The 17,820-nt window shown below is 48.6% G+C and overlaps 1 protein-coding gene across 1 annotated transcript in view; it reads right to left on the bottom strand.

Annotated features, from left to right (window-relative positions):
- The window catches only part of CHD7 (chromodomain helicase DNA binding protein 7), a 177,761-nt gene extending 162,037 nt beyond the window's left edge, over positions 1-15,724 (bottom strand). Inside the window, exon 1 of the mRNA XM_087825395.1 lies at positions 15,436-15,724. The gene's annotated coding sequence lies outside the window, so the exon portion shown is untranslated. The remainder of the gene's footprint in view (positions 1-15,435) is intronic.
- Between the last annotated feature and the right edge of the window lie 2,096 nt (positions 15,725-17,820).

Here is a 17,820-nt window from a genome sequence, read left to right as displayed (position 1 = left end):
GTTTAATCTTTTGCTGTTTCTTGACTTGCACGTTGCACAACTTCATCATGAAATAGCTTTACTTTGGAATCTTTCTAAAGCGACTTTTTTTTTACCTTTTCATACATCTTTATTCTCCTCAAATGTGTTCTATTTTTTAATCTAATCTAACTTCAAAATATCAAACCTAAATTCTCTTCAAAGCCCATTCTTAGCTGGAACGGACAGCTACTCATCTCCCCACTCCCGAGTCTCTCCTCTCCTCTTCAATTTTCCCTGCCACAGTCAGAGCTCCTCTGCCTGTCGGCTGGGCTATTTCAACAGCCTCTGACATTTTGCCTCGAGTCCCTCTTCAAATGCAATCCATCACATGTTGCCAAACTAACCTTTCAACTCCATTTCCAGCATGTAATGTAAGTTGGGATCGCACTCTGTCTAAACTTCCAGTTTCGCCACAGCCCACCCTCACCCTGTCCCTCTCCTCCTGGCTAACTCTGACCTCCCTGCGCCCGAGAGAGCGTGCCCAGCTGACCCAGGAGGCTGAGCAGAGGAGGGGCGGGCGTGTCCCTCTGCCGAGGCTCCCACTCTCCCTAGGAGGACACCGGGGTGAAGGTCCCTGCCCTGACCCCTGCAGGTTGCTCCGGGCTGTTTCCTGCCAGGACGCTGGGCTCACAGTATCTCCATGGTTTCGTTCATGTTATTTTTCAGTTCCTACAACCTATCAAAAGAGAGTGCAAGTCATACTTCCTAATTTCTCTCTCCACCACCACGCCCTGCACTGGCCGCACCCCTGCCAGCATCACACCTTGGAGCACTCACACACTGAGCTACCCTGTCACACCCTCACCATGTGTTACCATTCTCAGTATGCCCCACAGAACCTCAGCAGTGTCACAATTCTGCATAAGTGCCCTTCACAAACATGAATGTCACGCAGAAATGCTAGCAAGAATATTCTGAAGGTCTGCACACTCACGATTCTTATCCACCTTTAAAGGAGGTAGTAACTTTCACCAGCCACATCCATGTTTCCAAAAACCAAAAAAGATTTTATTATGAGCCACACACAAATATCGCCATTTACTCTTCAGAGATGTAGATCTAGAAACGTTACTGAATTGTTTCCTTGTCATAACAAGTCTTCGCCCTTCCTAGAACTGGCCTGGGCGTGGCCCTGCATCACAGCTCACTCTGACATGAATTTGGATAGGATCAGCTTCCCCGAACCCCATTCCCAAAAGCCTGCTGTCTGCTCCAGGCCTGGGAGACAGGTGTATGCCTCCACTCCAGAGTCACCAAGTGTGTCCTTGGTGCTAACACAACTCGTTCCAGTACAGCTCAGTCAGCAAGAGAGTCCCTCCCAAAATCATTTCAGTTGCTAATTTGTCTTCTCTCCAGCGCAATATCATAATATGAACATTATTGCCGACGACCTACAAAAGCACCAGATGAACCCACAGTGCACCTAGAACACCTAATCAAAACAATGCTACCGTGGGGAAATGCTCCGCTCGGGTGCCAGAAACATGGTGATGGGGTCAGGGAAGGCCAGGCTCACCTCTTCTCCCACCCACATTCTGAAACAGCTGGGAGACAGCCAAGCAGGGGGTGGTGCCTGTCACTGAGGAGGCAGGGAGGGGACAGGCCTCAGGGGCAGGGTAACCTCACACCACCGGAGACACAGCCCCATCACTGAACTCGCAGGGCCCCGCTGCACTCAGAGGCTGCTCCCACGGAGGCCGGCCCACAAGCCTGCCCACAAGCCCACCCCACAGGGAGCAGAGCTGGAGGCAGGCTCCTCTCTGCAGGCAGCCATGCCCCAGAGAGGGGCTGAGGGGCAGGAGCTCGGGCAAGGGCAAGCTCGCAGTCAGGGGGCTGAAGCACCGGCTGCAGGGAGAGCGGGAGGGGGTTCCCCCACACACTGGTCACTGCCCTACTCTCCAGTGCAAACAAGGACAGCAGTGGCCTTGCAGACCTGGGGCTGCGCTCTAGCAGCCGGGCGGGTGTCAGGGAGGGTGCAATGTAGCAGAAGGAACACGGGGGCCAGGACACGAGGACGCAGGGCCCACGGAAGGGAAGAAGAGTGCAGAGCAGCAAGGGTCAGGACGCGGGAGGTCAGGGACAGAGGACATCAGTGCGGCCTGGAGATGTGGAGCTGGGCTCTCGGGGAAAGAGCTGCGCTTGGTGTTCCGGGCTTTTGTTATGCTTTCGCAGGGAGGAGGAGGGGTTGGGAAGACCAGATTTTAGACAAGCTGGGAACCTTCAGGACAGAAGTCTGGGGGAGACACTAGAAATAAAAATGCAGATTTAGGAGTTAATCACGTGGGGCTGAAGCTGTGGGCCTGAGCTCGCCCCCAGACAAGGCCCAGAGGAAACCCCCGAGGGCAGGCTGTATTTAGGGAGAAGGGGAATGAGGAACTGAGAGCACGGAGGGAAGGCCAGGGCCCTGACAGCGCCTCCGCGCCAGGTCCAGGGGACAGGTGTCGAAGAGGATGGCTGGCTTGTGATGAAGAATCCGATGAAGAACCGGGAAGGAAGGGAGAAGGGGAGCTGAGAAAAGGGCCCCGCGTGTACTCCATGTGCCTTCCACCTGACATCCCGCCTGTTAGGCAGGACTATGCTACCAAGTCCTCAAAGGTGGCGGGAACCCGCTCATCAAATTACCTTGAAGACGACTCTCCTTTTAAATGTATCACATGCCCTTGGAAATACCGGCTTGAACTGGGTTGCCCCCAAACTGTTGCTGCCGCATATTAAATCAATTTGCTTTTTCTTACCACATAAACGAAGACTACACACAAAACAAGTTTTTAATTATTCCGTGGCAGTAATGAAAAATTTAACAAATAAATACAAAACATGCTGTTCTCCGCCCGTTTAAGTGGACCGTGCTTTTAAACTCGTGACCCCTTGGCGATCTTTACCTTTCATGCTGACTGGTATGCCAAATCACAGCTACACGTCACGCATTTATGTGTAACAACATTACCGGCCAAATTCCAAAAAATATTCTTAAGAATATATGAGTTACCATTTCTCTAAATTGTTTTCTATTTCCACAGTATGCTCCCTGTGTAACTAACATACTGGTCTCAACATGTGGCTTTTTACACTGTAGAAAACATCAGAAGCACCTAGATGAAAGTTCAGATCCTAGATAGCCCATGGAGATTTTAACGCAGGAAAACCTGTGTGCGGTTGAGGAATCTGCATTTTTAACAAGCATCCCAGATGACCGTGTTGATTCCAACGCCTGGTAAATAGCTATTTTATTAGTCATCCTCTTATTACCAGATGAACGTTTTAAATAATTACATAAGAGCCTCAAAATCATCTATTAGACCCATTTTACAGGCCCCTTGAAGACAACAGATGAAAAAGCTACCTCAGTCCAGCTCAGCTTTCTGCTCTTCCTGAAACACCAGTGGATGCATTGTATCTGCAAACCACCACGTACCTTCTGCGTCCTGGTGAGGGGGAGGGAGGGGAAGACAGGAACGGTGTTGAAAAGCTGCAGGATCGACGCAGAAGGCCAGGCCCAGGGCTGCCTGTTCCCTCCTCCCCGGCAACAAGCAGCAGCAACCATTCCATTAGCTTTCTGTCCAGGGAACCAATGGACAAGCACTTTCTATACAAATGTCTCCCGACAGTGAAAAAAGGGGAAAGCTGGGGTTCCTTTCACAAAACAAAATACTGGAAGAGTAAGAGCTACATGAGAAAATTTCATAAGGAAAATAAAGTAATAGTCATGCTTTGAATCAAAAAGCCTAGTGTAGGTGAAACAAATCAGAACGCTTACCAGATTCAACAGCTAGCCCAAGCGGCCTCTTCCAGAGAAAGAAAGGTAGCAAAGAGTCATTTTCAGTTTGCCAAGTGACTACTACTATTACTATTATTATTATGATTGCAATGCTCCACAAAGGACAATGCCAATGGTGTGAGCACTTCCCCAAGTTCTGAGAAGCCTGAGCACAGAGGATGACAGTCAGGCCTCAATGTCAACCACCTGCAAGCCAAAGCCTGGGTTTCCGTGCAAGACCTCAAACAGGACATTGCCTTTTGTTCACTACACCGAGACAGCGAGAGACGACACACATACTTCAGCTAGAGGCCAATGGCACGGCCTGCCAGCCACTCAGTTACAGCAGCAGAACCACCAGTGGGCTCAGCCGTGCGGGAAAATTACCCATGTTGCTGTAGTGTGTCCTTATTGGACAGCACACAAGACTTACCCTGCTCAACCCTAGCAGCTAACAGGAACTAGCCACAAAATTCCTTATCAACCTGAAGTTTGTTTCAAACACGAGCCTAGATTTTTATTTGTTTTTCAGTGAGAGGGAAAACAGAAAACTTAAAATGCTAATTCTGGTGATAAACTTTGTACATCAAGACAAAAATGAAAGGCCCTGACTGGGTAGCTCAGTTGGTTAGAGCGTCATCTGGATACACCAAGGTTGGGGATTTGATCCCAGGTCAGGGCACATACCAAAAAACCAGTGAATGAGTAAACACAAGGAGCAACAAATCTATGTCTCTGTCTGTCTCTCTTTCTCTACAAAAATCAATTAAAAAAAACAAACAAAAATTAAAATTTTAAGTGTACCAAAAATAGCAAAATTTAAGTTATAACTAGAAGCTCACCATACTCAAGCTAATTGACAGCTTGTTCAATTGTGAAGGGAAAAAAAACTATAAACCTATACAAAATCTAGAAATATATCACCATAGAATATCTCTACAAGACAAAGTAGTATTTGGATCTGGGATTTTATCTTTTTTTAAAGGACAGAAGTCTGCTGACTTCTGGATTTGAGTTCCATGCCTATTTAAACCATGCAGTGTGGCTGAAGGAGGGGCCCGGTGGTTTTGTGTGCTAGTGGAAGAGTTTGCTCCACGGAAGCTGCGCATTCACCCAAGTTGATGTATCAATGAACAACAAGGCCTTAAGCAGCAGCTTGGATTCTTTCCTGGGCCATTCAAATCCTGTGTAGTGAGAAAAAGACACTAAGTAAATTAATACATATTGGATAAACACTGGAAAGGAACTCTGAGGAAAGCCAATTGTTTCTGAGGAAAGCAAGCTGAATTCTTTGGTGTTGGCTACATCTTAGACTGATAAACGGAAACAGGGCTGGAACACTAGTAAGTCTTACAATGAGCGTGCGTCTTGGGTTGAGAGTGTTTGCGACTGGTAAGATATGACACCCGAGGAAAAGCATCTGACTATACTCCATTAAGAGACACCTTTGAGCCTCAGTTTCTCTCCAGGAATCAGCCCTTGAAAGCACAGGTAAGTTCTTGACATGTGCTCTTTCCACCCGTCTAAGGCCTAAGTCTTTTTAGGGAGACCATCCAAAGCAGTTTCTGCAGAGAAGTCAATGCTACAGCCTGTGGTGATGGCAGTGCCAACACCACCACTAATAGCTGTGCTCTTAGGCACGTTTATTAAACAACCTCTAGAACTCCATTTCCTCACCTATGAACTGGCAATTAGTGTTCCTACCTCAGCATTTAGATTAATCCTACTTTGATACTTAGTGAAAACAGTTATGTAAATAAATAGTTTCAGCAAAATGCAAACTCACATAAAATCCATATCCATGCTCCGTAAGTGTTAGCTATGGAGATCAAGTCCTAGAGTCACTGTTATTTTAACTTTGATATAACTTTTCAAATTTGTAAAATGGGAGAATCGTACAGAAACTCCCATTTATCCATATTTATCAACTTTGCCCGCATTTTATTTCTCCCTTAGAGTCACTTGTAAGTGAAAATGAAATAGAATAAAATAAAATGAAAGTTGTCTACAATCCATCTCTTCTGTTTTCATGCCAATCCGATAGCAGAGACATTCCAAGGAAGCCACCCCACGGCCTTAGCCTTCCAGAAGCAGGAGTCTTCTCACTTTCTAGCTGCGACTCATATCCGAGATACCAGCCCCAAAGCAGCTCTCATTTTAGACCCATCTTCTCTCCTTCTTAAGCAATAAACAAACTTTGGAGGGAAAGAAGTGAATCAAATGTTCTTTGAGAACACCCTATACCACTCTGGTCTATACTGGAAAGTTCTAGAATTCCAGAAGGATGGACTATGCCCCACCACTGGTCGTCTAGAGCGGCATCGCCCATTTTTGGAGAACTGCAGGTTTGGGGAAAAGAAGGAACGACTGGCTCCCTAGCAAGACACTCACAATCCAGTTAGCAGATGAACATCTTCAAAGCTAGAATAGAAGAGCTGCTCCCGAAAATGCACTGTTTTTAGTCCCTGGGTTATCTCAATCACCTCTGCGTAACTGAGAGGATTCGGGAACAAAGGCACATACAGATACTATTTTGGTGGAAACCACCCAGCCAATCACCACTGCAGGCCACTCCTCCTTTCCTGGTCATAATCTAAGATTAGGGGGATTTTTCAAATTAAAAACAAAAATCAAGATACAAGATACATTTGATAAGCTCAATGATTAAGCGTGAGCCAGTGACTACTCAGTAAATATGCCTGACACCGTACTAAATCCTCTAGATGGAGCACCTCCTTGAGTCTCCCGCCATCATTCAGGGTAGTTAACGGTATTATTTCCACGTTTACTCGATGATCTGCCTGACGTCACAACTCGAGTTCTCAGCCACCACAGAGTAAAACCCCCACAAGAACAACTGCCCTCATCTCCATGGACGAAGGAGGGAATTAAGGGTGACAGGCATGGGACTTGGTCCCCTTTGGTGCCAAACATTCCAAGGCACATGGCTACACAAGTACAGCGGGCGCAGAGAGAGGAAGCGTGGACAGAAAGCAGCTGGGCTGGCAGGGCACAGCGAGGGGGGCCGATGTAGGATTGCAGGGGTTTTCGCTGGCATTTTTAATGGGCCTTTCCCTCTGAAGACAGCAGCGGTGCAGGCCTCAGAGCTGGTCTACACAGCAAGCTGGCGTGACGGTCACACATACAGATTCTGCAGAAGGCCCAATCTGGACTCGAACTCCTCTCTTCCACTGCTTTCGGGGGTTGTGTGACCCTGGGCAGTTTAACCTCTCGCCCAAGTATCCTCATCTATAAAATAGGAATAATAATTCTATCTGCTTTCCTAGAGTTGTTCTGACGAGTAACTGGAACCACCCACGAAAACACTCAGCGTCGTGCCTGTCTCACTGGGAGCGCCCAATGACTGCTACTCGTTAGGGCTATTACTGTTATTTTTAATGTCGTCGTGTTATTTCTGCGCTATATTAGCTGACTGCCCCCACACACACCTAAGAGAGAAAATAAACACTGTTTAATTTAATCAAGATTTTTACATTCTCAAGACGAGTCTGCATGACTTTTATGATAAAATCAACACCCCTACCATCGGCCAAAGCAAAATCTCAAGCACAAACAAGGTCATGTATACAAGAATATAAAATACTGCAACAGAAATGTATTTTTTAAAGTTCACCTTGAGGATCTAGGCTTAACAGTTTCAATATACCGTCAGTCTCATACACACGTAACTTCCAGACTCATAGACTTTAAAGCGCATCGCCAACTAAGGCATTCTTCTTATCGCACACCCGTGCTCAGGTTGGTTTTGTTACCCACGTACGGCCATGGCAAGCACCGCCTTGGAAACCATACGAGGGACTTCTCCGTTTGCCTGCTTAGTTAGTATCACGTTAAAGGTGATAGTTTTTCGGTGTATTAAAATAATACGCACGTTTGATAACTGTTTTAAATATCAACAGAACAGATTCTAAAATGTTATGCCTCTTTCAGGGGGACAGAGACCAGGCTCTTCAATCAGTTAAAGTCGTCCCCCAACTTGCCTCGGGAAAAATGAACGGCAGAGGTATCACTACCTTTAGCAGACATGATGCAAACAAAATACGGTGTGGAGACCCCTGGCTTTTAAGCGGAGGATACCAGGGAGAGTGACGTGTCAAAATGAACACACGTGTCTCACTCCCTGCCTTTCCCTACACAAAGGCTTGGTGACAGTGGCTCTCTGCCCGGCCCCCGTGTTGATGAGACGCACGGTGGTAAACCAATCTGCTGCCTCTGGGCCACTGCTGACGGGTGGGGCTGGGGGAGAAAGAGCCCCAAATAAACATCCTCTTGATTCTTCCACTAAAACCCACATCACAGGAACCTGCATACAGCTTTCCATTTAGTATTTACACCTTTGAGAAGGCAATGATTTCTTAACCCATAAGAATACACTGTTGACTGTGACCAAACAAGAGAACATATTTTCAAAGAATATTGAAAATTTTTAAACTAGCAAATCGAAGAAAATTTATTAGAAGTAAATTGCTACAGAGTAGTTGGCACAAGTCCATCAGAAGCCAAGTCAGCACACCCAGCTTTTCTTTGATTCCAGTAGTACTACCCCTAAATTTATCCAAATAGCCCTCAAAACCACTAAGATGAGAGTAAAACTTGCCGATGGAGCATATCCCTACAACCAATGTAAGGCCCTAAATGAACCTGTAAAGCCACACGTCTTGCCAACCCTGAAGACAGACAGAAAGGACCCTGGTGGACTTGACCAATTCATACTGGACACCAGAAAGGTCAACAGGGAACAATGTCAATGAAAGCACCTTTGAAATAGACCCCTAACCAAAGAAAATGAATGAGTCTCAGGCAGGGGTATTTATGCAAATCAAAACCAAAGTCTGACCCACAGCAAAAATAAATGGATGCTAGTGTTACCTATGCAAACTGGCAAAAACTAAAATACGAACACCTTCCTCAACAAGTTGTTTCAAGATAAATGTTCAGGGTTTCCATAACTTATTTCACAGAGTATTAATGTCAGCAACTTAGAAGCTTTTCTGGTCTGGATTCACCAGTTAGTATCTCTCATGGACTACCAACCATGTCATACAATCCCCTTTTTATAATAATTCAACGAAATGACTTTTCAGATAAATTACATATAAAAGTAGTTTACATATACACTAAAGATCGGGTAAGTATTCTGACCGAGGATGATATTTCCCCCCACAATTACTTAGGTAACGTATTCACTTCTACCACACCCATTTATAACTGCAACCGGTTCCTAAAATACAACTCCCTCCACTAAGGGCACAGGGAGCCCAAGGACCTTGTCCGAATATGTAACCAGCAGCAGAAAACAGCTTCTAGAATGTGGAGATACCGACGAACAAAATGTAGCAAAGTCCGCTTACCACGGGATTCTAGCCTCGGTGCACGATGAGCGAACTGTTACAAAGTGCTTCACAGTAGGCAGGGAACAAATGGGAAGTGTCACATCTTAGACAAGCAACAAAGGTCCCCTCTCCTCTCCCATTCCATTGATCCCCACCAGCAATCCTTGGTGGGCTCACCACTCGCCAACATCTTGCGGGGAAGCTGGAAAATTACTTTGGAAAGTTTTAGAAAGCTACCAGCAGTGACGCCATGGTCCACCAGTGGCTGCGTCAGTCATCTGCTGCACGAAGTCACGAGCCTCCTCCTCACACCCGGTCCTCCTGAGGAGCTCCCTGCCCTGGTGAACAGCACCAGCAGCCAGCCAGCCACGCAGGGAACACACTAGAAACCTACGTTCCCTGATACCTTCCTCTCCCTGAGAACAGATCTATCTTCAAGTCCTGTTCATTGACCCTCTTAAATATGTCTCAAATCTGCCCATTCTGCTCCATCCCCATGGCCACCAATCTAGTCCCTACCATCACTTCCCCATCCCACGGACTACAACAGCAGGCAGAATGCTGTTCCCCACCTACTCTCCCTCCGAGGCCCACCCCCCAATTCAGTCTTCAAGTCTGCTCACGTCCAGCATCGGTGGCTCTGCTGCTTTTTTTAAAATCCCAAATTCCCAAATTCCATGTCCTGTAAGCCCTTTCCATGCTGGCCTCTGCCTGCCTCTTGAGTCTCACCTAGCCGCTCTCTGGTGACCTCAAACACACTGCCTCCCCCTCCAGGTTGGCGAGCGCTGCCCCCCATCTTCTACGGCCATGTGGATGGCGGTGCTAAAGCTGCTTCCACGTGGCTGAGTCCCCACATCCTCACTCCCCCTCCCGATACCCACCACCAGTGACGCTGTGGTGGCTGCTTATTTTTTGGGGGGGGCCCACCATGTCTTCTCATGGCACCCCTGTATTCCTAACTCATACATACCCAGCGCTTTCCAGGTAGCAGGCACCCCATAAATACTTGAATCAGTGAATAAGAAAACTGATGACACAGGAAAACTGACTGCAGTCCAGAGTCACCTGCAGTCCACAGCCCCGCCTGACACCGACGGCACAGAGTAAGGCTAACGTGGCCCATAAAGGAGGCTTCTCGGATTCCACACTGGCCTAAGCGAACAAGCCCAAGACCAATCAGCCTTTCACTACCAAGTTCTGCTTCTTCATGACTACTCCACATTATTTTTATTTTTTAAAAGATAGTCTTTTACTTTCAAAGTAAAAACAAAACAGAACCCTCCAAAACTACTTCACTGAGACAACTATCATGTTTGCAGTCACCTAACATTAGTTAAAAGGTTCAGGAATCAAGTTATGGTAATGAATACATGCTTCTAAAATGAAAACAGTAATCAAATCCTGGAATAATTCTCTCTGCGTTTTTTTAGATGGATAATCAACCACCACCACTCCCTCCAAAAAAAACCTCCAAACTATTACACAGTAGAGGCAAATAATAAATTATTGTTGGCTTAAGAATGCCTTTAAGAGCGATGTTAGCAGATGCTGTAGGATTCTTAACCCAAAAGGTACTCTGAGTGAGAACACAAGGGGGACAGAGGCTCTTCCAGAGCCAGCTCAGTCATCCTGCAAAGACAGGCCCTGCCGCGGCACCGACCTAGGCACTGAGCTGGGCACCGGAAGACAGCTGCGACCAAGACGGCCCTGCAATCACTGGTGACCAGCCAGGGGCAACTCATTTAATTAATCTCTCTGGGCTTTAGTTTCTTACTCTGTAAAATGAGAAAGTTAAACTAGTTCTCTACGGTCCTCACACTCTAAGTATCCCAAGATTCATTAATGATCGTAAGACAAATTCCTATTTGGCAATATTGTTATGACTTCCTGTTCCTACCTGTTATTTTTATCATACAGGTGTAATTTTGTTTAAGATGTCTAATACATTGATACAAGTAAAACAATAAAAGAGTAGCAGTGTTTTTAATTACCTTCCCAGCTCTAACCACCACCAGTCAGCTATGGGCTTCTGCTATAATTGCAAACTGACCTGAGCAACACCCAAATTAAAATAAAGCATCATATCTTCAGATTTTTGTAGAAAAATTCAGCGATCATTTACTCACAATTCATTTTATATTTTAACCTTATCTATCGTCTTTAAATATCAGGTTTTTTGAGAACATAAAATAATAGTTTTCCTGCTAAAGAAAAAAAATTTATCTCCCAAACTAACAGTTTAGAAACCTGATAAGATACAATACTAAATTCTGAATTTCTAATGGCTTAAAAAGAATAGCTTGTAAAAAAAAAGAAAGAAAAAAATACACAAATGAATCCATGTGAACGAAAAAGACAACTGAAGAGTCACACAGGGCCAATATATGCCTGGCATCATCTCGTCATCACCCAAAATGCTGCTCCTCCATCTTCCCTAGTGAAGTCAGCTACGTGACCCACGTCTATTCTAGCGCTCGTCTGTTTACATCTAGAAAGCATCTGAATACTGGAAGTGAAACACTTTATTACAAAGCTAACGTTTTAAGGGCCGTTGTTCTGCAGTCAAACACTTGGCTCGGCCCTGACTAAGCATTTTTTATTCTTGCGATGCCTTATTTATAGCAGATGTTTATAAGATGGCCATGGTGTATGCTATCAAACCCAAAAGGCCATATATGGATAATATAGGATAAAAGATTACTACCTCCGAGGTTAATCCTCGAAGTGAAATGTACCTGGTTACCTGCAGAACTCCCTCCCCTACTAGACGGTAAACTCTCTGAGGGAAAGCGCCGCCTCTTCATTTGTCGTTGACACCCTGAGAGCCTGCCAGCGACCGCAGAACCGAAAGCAGCTGAAGGGACAGGACGGCACGGCAGGCCACCTTTCCCAAGCGTAGGGAGTAAAATGCTGTGAGCGTAGGTTTGAAACGAAGACTCTAAACTTGGCGCGGAGGCTGTTCTCATGGGTTACACAGCATGTACGTAACAGCATTCAGACTGTGTTCTCTCTTTGAGACCTAATTGCTTAAAATTTTTCTTTCGACCTAATTGCTTAAAAACTATACTATAAATATTACATTCGCTACATCTGTATGAAGAAAAATTGTAACATTTCTTTGATATATTGTTTAAATGTACTCCTCATGTATTCACTTTAACACTCTCATGAAAAAAGTTTCAGAATTGGTCCTGTAAGTTGAACTGATTAAAAACTAGATCAAGTGCAGGTGAATCTATGGATGTACTATTTTTAAATTAAGTTACTATAGGAGTTATTTTAAACTTGACTTCTGTACTTTCACCTTGGGGGGGAAAAACTTACGTTTTTCCTCAAAAGAGGAAAATGCTTGTGTTTTTAACCATCACCATAACCTGTGACAACCTGTATCATTTCTCTATCCTGACTTCCGCATTTAGACACAGAAAAAGTAATTGTTTTAATTAATTTAAAAATATGTCCTTTGATTAAACCAATAGAACCAGAGTTTGGAATTCACACACCAGTCTCTTATTAGTATTATTATTAATTTCCTACCTAGAAACTCACTTCAATCTCAAAAAACCTAGAATAGAATTCATCAAGCCTCAATTCGCTGGCTTGCAGAGGGAAAATAAAATAGAAAATATCAAAATAACGTAAGTGATAAAGTCCATAGTGCTAGAAAACAATTCTTGAGTGGCATGTTGAAGAAATTCACCTGTTAAAGCCTCCCAAAGATCCATTGTGCCCCTTTACCAGGTTACCAAAAAGGGGGGAATGTCATATTACAACTATGTAGCAAAATAAGAAAATTTGGTTCCTAAAACTTGCTGCAAGCCCCTTTCCATTTCCAAATTATTTACTCAGTAACTTTTTTCCTACGGTACAGATTTTTTTTTTCCAGGGGAAATAAACTTTTCCTGAGCAAATCTGGAAGACATAAAATGTCTCCTACTTATTATCACCTAGAAAGGCAAACCACGTGCCCCAAGCATCTAGCTTTCAGCCTCTTTATTATCATTGTCAATGAATGGGCCCCAGTCAAATGAAAGCTGCCATTTTAGGGTAAAGACTGTAGGGCTCTGTTGTGCAACAGCCAGACAAAAACACTCCGCGACAGATGTACTCTGGGGGCTGGGAGACGATTCAACTTCATAAAATCACTGCTCAAGTTATTTCTGAAATAAGAATGACCCAGTCCTTACACATTACTACAATCTAAATGTAATTATAACTGGGATAAACCAGGTTCCCAAACTGCTAAGGTCATAGATTTTTGTTTTGGTCATCGTTAGAATAGATCTGTGAGGGGAAAAAGATAAGTTGTGTGTGGGTTTTTTTTTTTTTTTCTATTTGATTATTACGTATATTGCGTGCTCCCCCTCCCCTTATTAGGAGAGGATTGGGAGAAAATACACTCAACCTCTTTGAAAGGTATTGCCTACTGCAAAGACGTCTTAAATTAAGGTGTTTAAAAATAAAAACCAGGGCCTTCACATAACCCTTTAAAAATAAATTAAAATATTTAATGCATCCCAGAAATCAAGCCCAGAAGATGGACATATTTCAAGGTAAGTTATTTAAACCGATTGTTAGATAATATACAATGGGAAACTAAAAAGTATACTTAGCAAGTGGAGAGCTGGATAGTGTATCTAATTCTAGCAATTCAAAAGGAAACTCTCCATGTGGGTTGCTACTTTTCTTTTGTCCATTGTCTGTTCAGAAGAGGGGGAAAAAAACTAGTTTAAAATCGAGGCGTGAACAATCTCTAAAAGTGACCTCCGGGAAAACCGTCCGACCCGCGAGCAGGAGCACTCCCCGCGCCGCCCGCTCGACTGGGGCGCTCACAAAGCGGGCGGCCGGCCGGGAGTTTGGGGTGCGCTCCCACGGCGCCGGGCTCCTCGAGGCAGAGCCATTCGGAGAAAGGCGGCTCGGTAATGATGGCTGCTCGGGGCCGGCGGCTCTTTCCCCGGAGCCTCCCGACCCCCCCTTCCTGCCCCGGGTCCGCCGCCTCCTACCCCCGCCCCCGGGCCGTGCTGGCCCCCGAGCGGACGCCGAGCCCAGCACCGCAGCCCACAGGGTGCCCGCGCCCCCGCACCCCCAGCGAGCTCAGTCCCGGGTGCGAACCAAACAAACAACGCGTCCCCCGCCGCCCTCCTTCCTCTCCCCGCTGACCGCTTGGCCTCCGGCCACCTCCGCTGTTCACGCTCCGAACCCGGGATCTCTGCGGGGGCAGAGCGCACCCAGGCCGCCTCGGGGGCCTCCTGGTGACCCCCCCCCCCCCCGCGGCGGGCTCGGGGGTGGGGGAGCCGAGTTGCTTTCGGGGGGTTAGAGTCGCTATTATGCAGCCGCCGCCGCCGTTGGCCGGGCCAACTCAGCAAGGTGGGGTCCCCGCCTCGCCGCGCCTCCCGTGCTCTCCGTGGCCCCGCTCCCTTTCTTCTCCTCGCGTACTTCGGCGCCGCCGGGGAGCCCCGGGAGCCCCAGGCCCCGGGTTCGCAACTCCGCGCCGGCGGCCGGCAAGGCTGGGCTCCGGACGCCCCCGGCACCGCGTGTTCACGCCGCCCCCGCCCCACGCGGCGCCCCGCGCACTTTCCCCGCCGCGGACCCACCTCGCCCGGCGGCCGTCCCCGCGCGGGCCGGCACCGCCGCGCCAGGAGGGACGCACTTTGTTCGCGCCGGTGCGGCCGCCGCTCCCGGCGAGCGCGGCGTGGTCGGTCCGGAGCAGGGGGCGGGGGCGGGGCGGGGGTCGCCGCCGTCCCCGAGCCGCCGCGCTCAGCTGCCCCGCGCCCGCGCGCCCATCGCCCACTCGCACTGGAGTTGCAGCCCAACTTTTCCTCCTTCCTTTTTCTTTCGAATGGAGCCGGCAACTCGTGCTCGGCGCAGGCGGGAGGAAACGCTCGCGCTCCCCCGCGCGCAGACACTCTCCCTCCTGTCCCCCGTCCCCCCGCCCCCCCGCCTCAAGCCGGCAGCACAACAAAAAGCCATTTACATGCGAGGAAGTGACCCTCGGCCGGACCGCGCGCCCCCGCCGCCGCCGGCCCCGCGGACGCAGGCAAAAGTTGGGGCGCCGGGCGGCGCTCGGGGCGCGGGTTCGGGCCCGGCGGACGGCGCCGCCAGAGACCCGGGACCGGCGGCGCTGCGCTCCTGCGCCGGCCCCGGCCCGGCCCCCGCCCGCCCGCGCCCCGCGCCCCGCGCCCCGTGCCCCGCACACGCCCAACTCCTAGCTCCCAACTCCTCGCGCGGCCCCGGCCCCGGCCCGGAGCGATTTCCTGCCGCCGCCGCCCCTCCCGCGGGCGCCCGGCGAACTCTCGTGCTCACCGGGTCGGTCGGCCGGGCTCCTCCGCTGCCCGGTGCCGACGGGGAAACAAAACGCAGAGCAAGCTCCGGAGTTGGCTGGGCGGCCGCGGCCAGGGGGCTGAATCCACGGGCGCGGAGTTGGCCGGGAGCGGACGGGGCTCTGGCGAGTTTCTGGGTCTCCGGGTCCCCGGGCCGCCTCCTCCGCGGCGCTCCTTTGTGTAATTTCACTCGATTCAAGTTTAATCCGATAGTTCCCGAGCACGAGCGCGTCCGCACCACCACGGCTCAACCCCCGCGCCGCCGCCGCCGCCACCGCCGCTGCCGCCGCCGCCGCCACCGCGGCCCCAGCACGCCAGCCCTGCGCGCCCCCGGCACGCCGCGCGCCCCCGCACGCCGCCGGCTCCCTCCGCGCCGCGCCGCGCCCGCGCCCGCGCCGCGCCCGCGCCCGCGCCCGCGCCCGCGCGCCGCCACCTGACGTCAGGCGCGCCTGGCATAATTTATGCAAGAATTCGGCCGGGGTGGCGGAGGCCGAGGGAGAGGCCGAGAGAAAGGGGGCGGCGCGGGGCTGCGGGGCCGCGCGGCCGCGGGCGGCGGAGGGCGGGCCGGGCGCCACTTCCCGTCCGCGGGCGGGCGCCGGCCCCGCGGGCGGTTCTTCCCCGCGGCCGGTGCGCGGCGGCCGCGCGGCCCGGCTGGCAGGGCTCCCCGAGCGCTCCGCCGCCGCTCGGCAGCGCCCCGGGCGCGGGCTGGAGACGGTGCCACGTTTCCCCGCGCGGCACCTTCCCCGAGCCAGGGTGCGCCGCCCGGGGGCGGGAGGGCGGCCGGAGCCGGCGGCGGTCCCGCGGCCACCGCGAGGGGTTTCCAAGGCTACGCGGGCTGCGGCGGCTCCGGGGCTTTGGACGTCTCTTCTGTAATTATCCTTCAACTTGAAATTATTTTCCCACATGAAATTATTTCGGATGGACACGTTCCACTCCGAAGACGCTCGCCCTGCCTCGCCGCCTGGCTCGTCCTGCCTCCCGGCTGACGGAACTCCGGAGCCACTACCAAATCAGAAAGTTGAACTAGGTGAGGCAGATTTTGTTGAATTTGTTGCCATGCCAAAAAAGGGAGAGACAGCGTGATGGTTATGAAACAAAGAAATAGGTTGTGTGCCCATTATTAAACGTGTCAGGACTAGAATGTTTTAATCATTCTTTGGCAAAGTGGCACTTTTATATGATCTCCTAGCCTTAAATAGCCAAGCCTCCTATTCTGTTTCTCTTCCCGATGCAAAATAAATACTAAACGTGGAGAAATTTTCATTTTACTAATTTTACTTTTAGGAGATAGATCTGCAAACGTTTATCAAGCACCTTCTATGGGCAAAATACCGAGCAATGATAATTCTTTTATGCTGTAAACGATTGTACACTTTAAGATGATTGTATTAGGTTTAAAGATGACTCTTATTTTTAAATCAAGGAAGGAACTTCTGTCGACCAAAGATAGTTTCATAATAGATACAGAGTAAAGCGTCTTTGTAGTATCGGGCTCCAGAATAAGCAGAAAAATTACAAAACTATGCAAAATACACTTTCTGTTCATTCACCACCTGCCATGCTAAGACTTTCGAAATCACAATATTTCTATTTAGACAAAAGGGTGATCAAAACTATTTTGCTGTATAACTACTGCAACTACTCAGTAACTAAGTTCGAGTATCCTAGACGTAATCGCTGCGATACTTATTTTCCCCATTGGTAATAATTATCTAAATATTTGTTACATTGTACCGTCATTTATTGAAGGGCAGTAGTTTGGGCTTTCATCTTACAGGAGTGAGCAAAAGTAGGCTTACAGTTGTTCTACAAATAAATAATACAATAATTAATGAGTAATAATACAAGAATAAGTGTTCCGTGTATTCACACCTCCTGTAAACCTACTTTTGTCCACCCCCTGTGTGGCTGAGTGGTGTTTTTAAAAAGGTAAATGATTCATTGAAAAGATTTACAAATAAACAGCAGAGAAGATTGACACCACAGAAAATTCTGACATTAAAAAATTGGAAAACTAAAATCAGCTTCTACCTTTTTTATAGCCTCATATCATGAACCAAGAATCAAAATTCTGAGGTTAGTTTTACGTTTCCATTAAGTTTGTATCTCCCAGCGAAAGCATATGGGGGATGCTTTGGGGGGGGGGGTGAGAGAGAGGGGGCGAGGGAGAGGGAGGAGGGAAGGGTGGGTTGAAGACAGGGCACAATGTCTACAAGGAAATCACTCGTACCTGACTATATTACAGAACATAAAGGTGGCATAAAAGCAATTTTCTTCTACAGTATACCCCAGCTCATTGTCAGAAGTGCATATATTCTGAGTCAGATTACAAGCTAAAGAAATGGCATCTACATACAGTGAAAGTGTA

This window comes from Miniopterus natalensis, chromosome 16, assembly GCF_054644295.1.
Source record: "Miniopterus natalensis isolate mMinNat1 chromosome 16, mMinNat1.hap1, whole genome shotgun sequence".
NCBI classification, from domain to species: domain Eukaryota; kingdom Metazoa; phylum Chordata; class Mammalia; order Chiroptera; family Miniopteridae; genus Miniopterus; species Miniopterus natalensis.
This window is presented reverse-complemented; position numbering and strand designations above follow the sequence as displayed.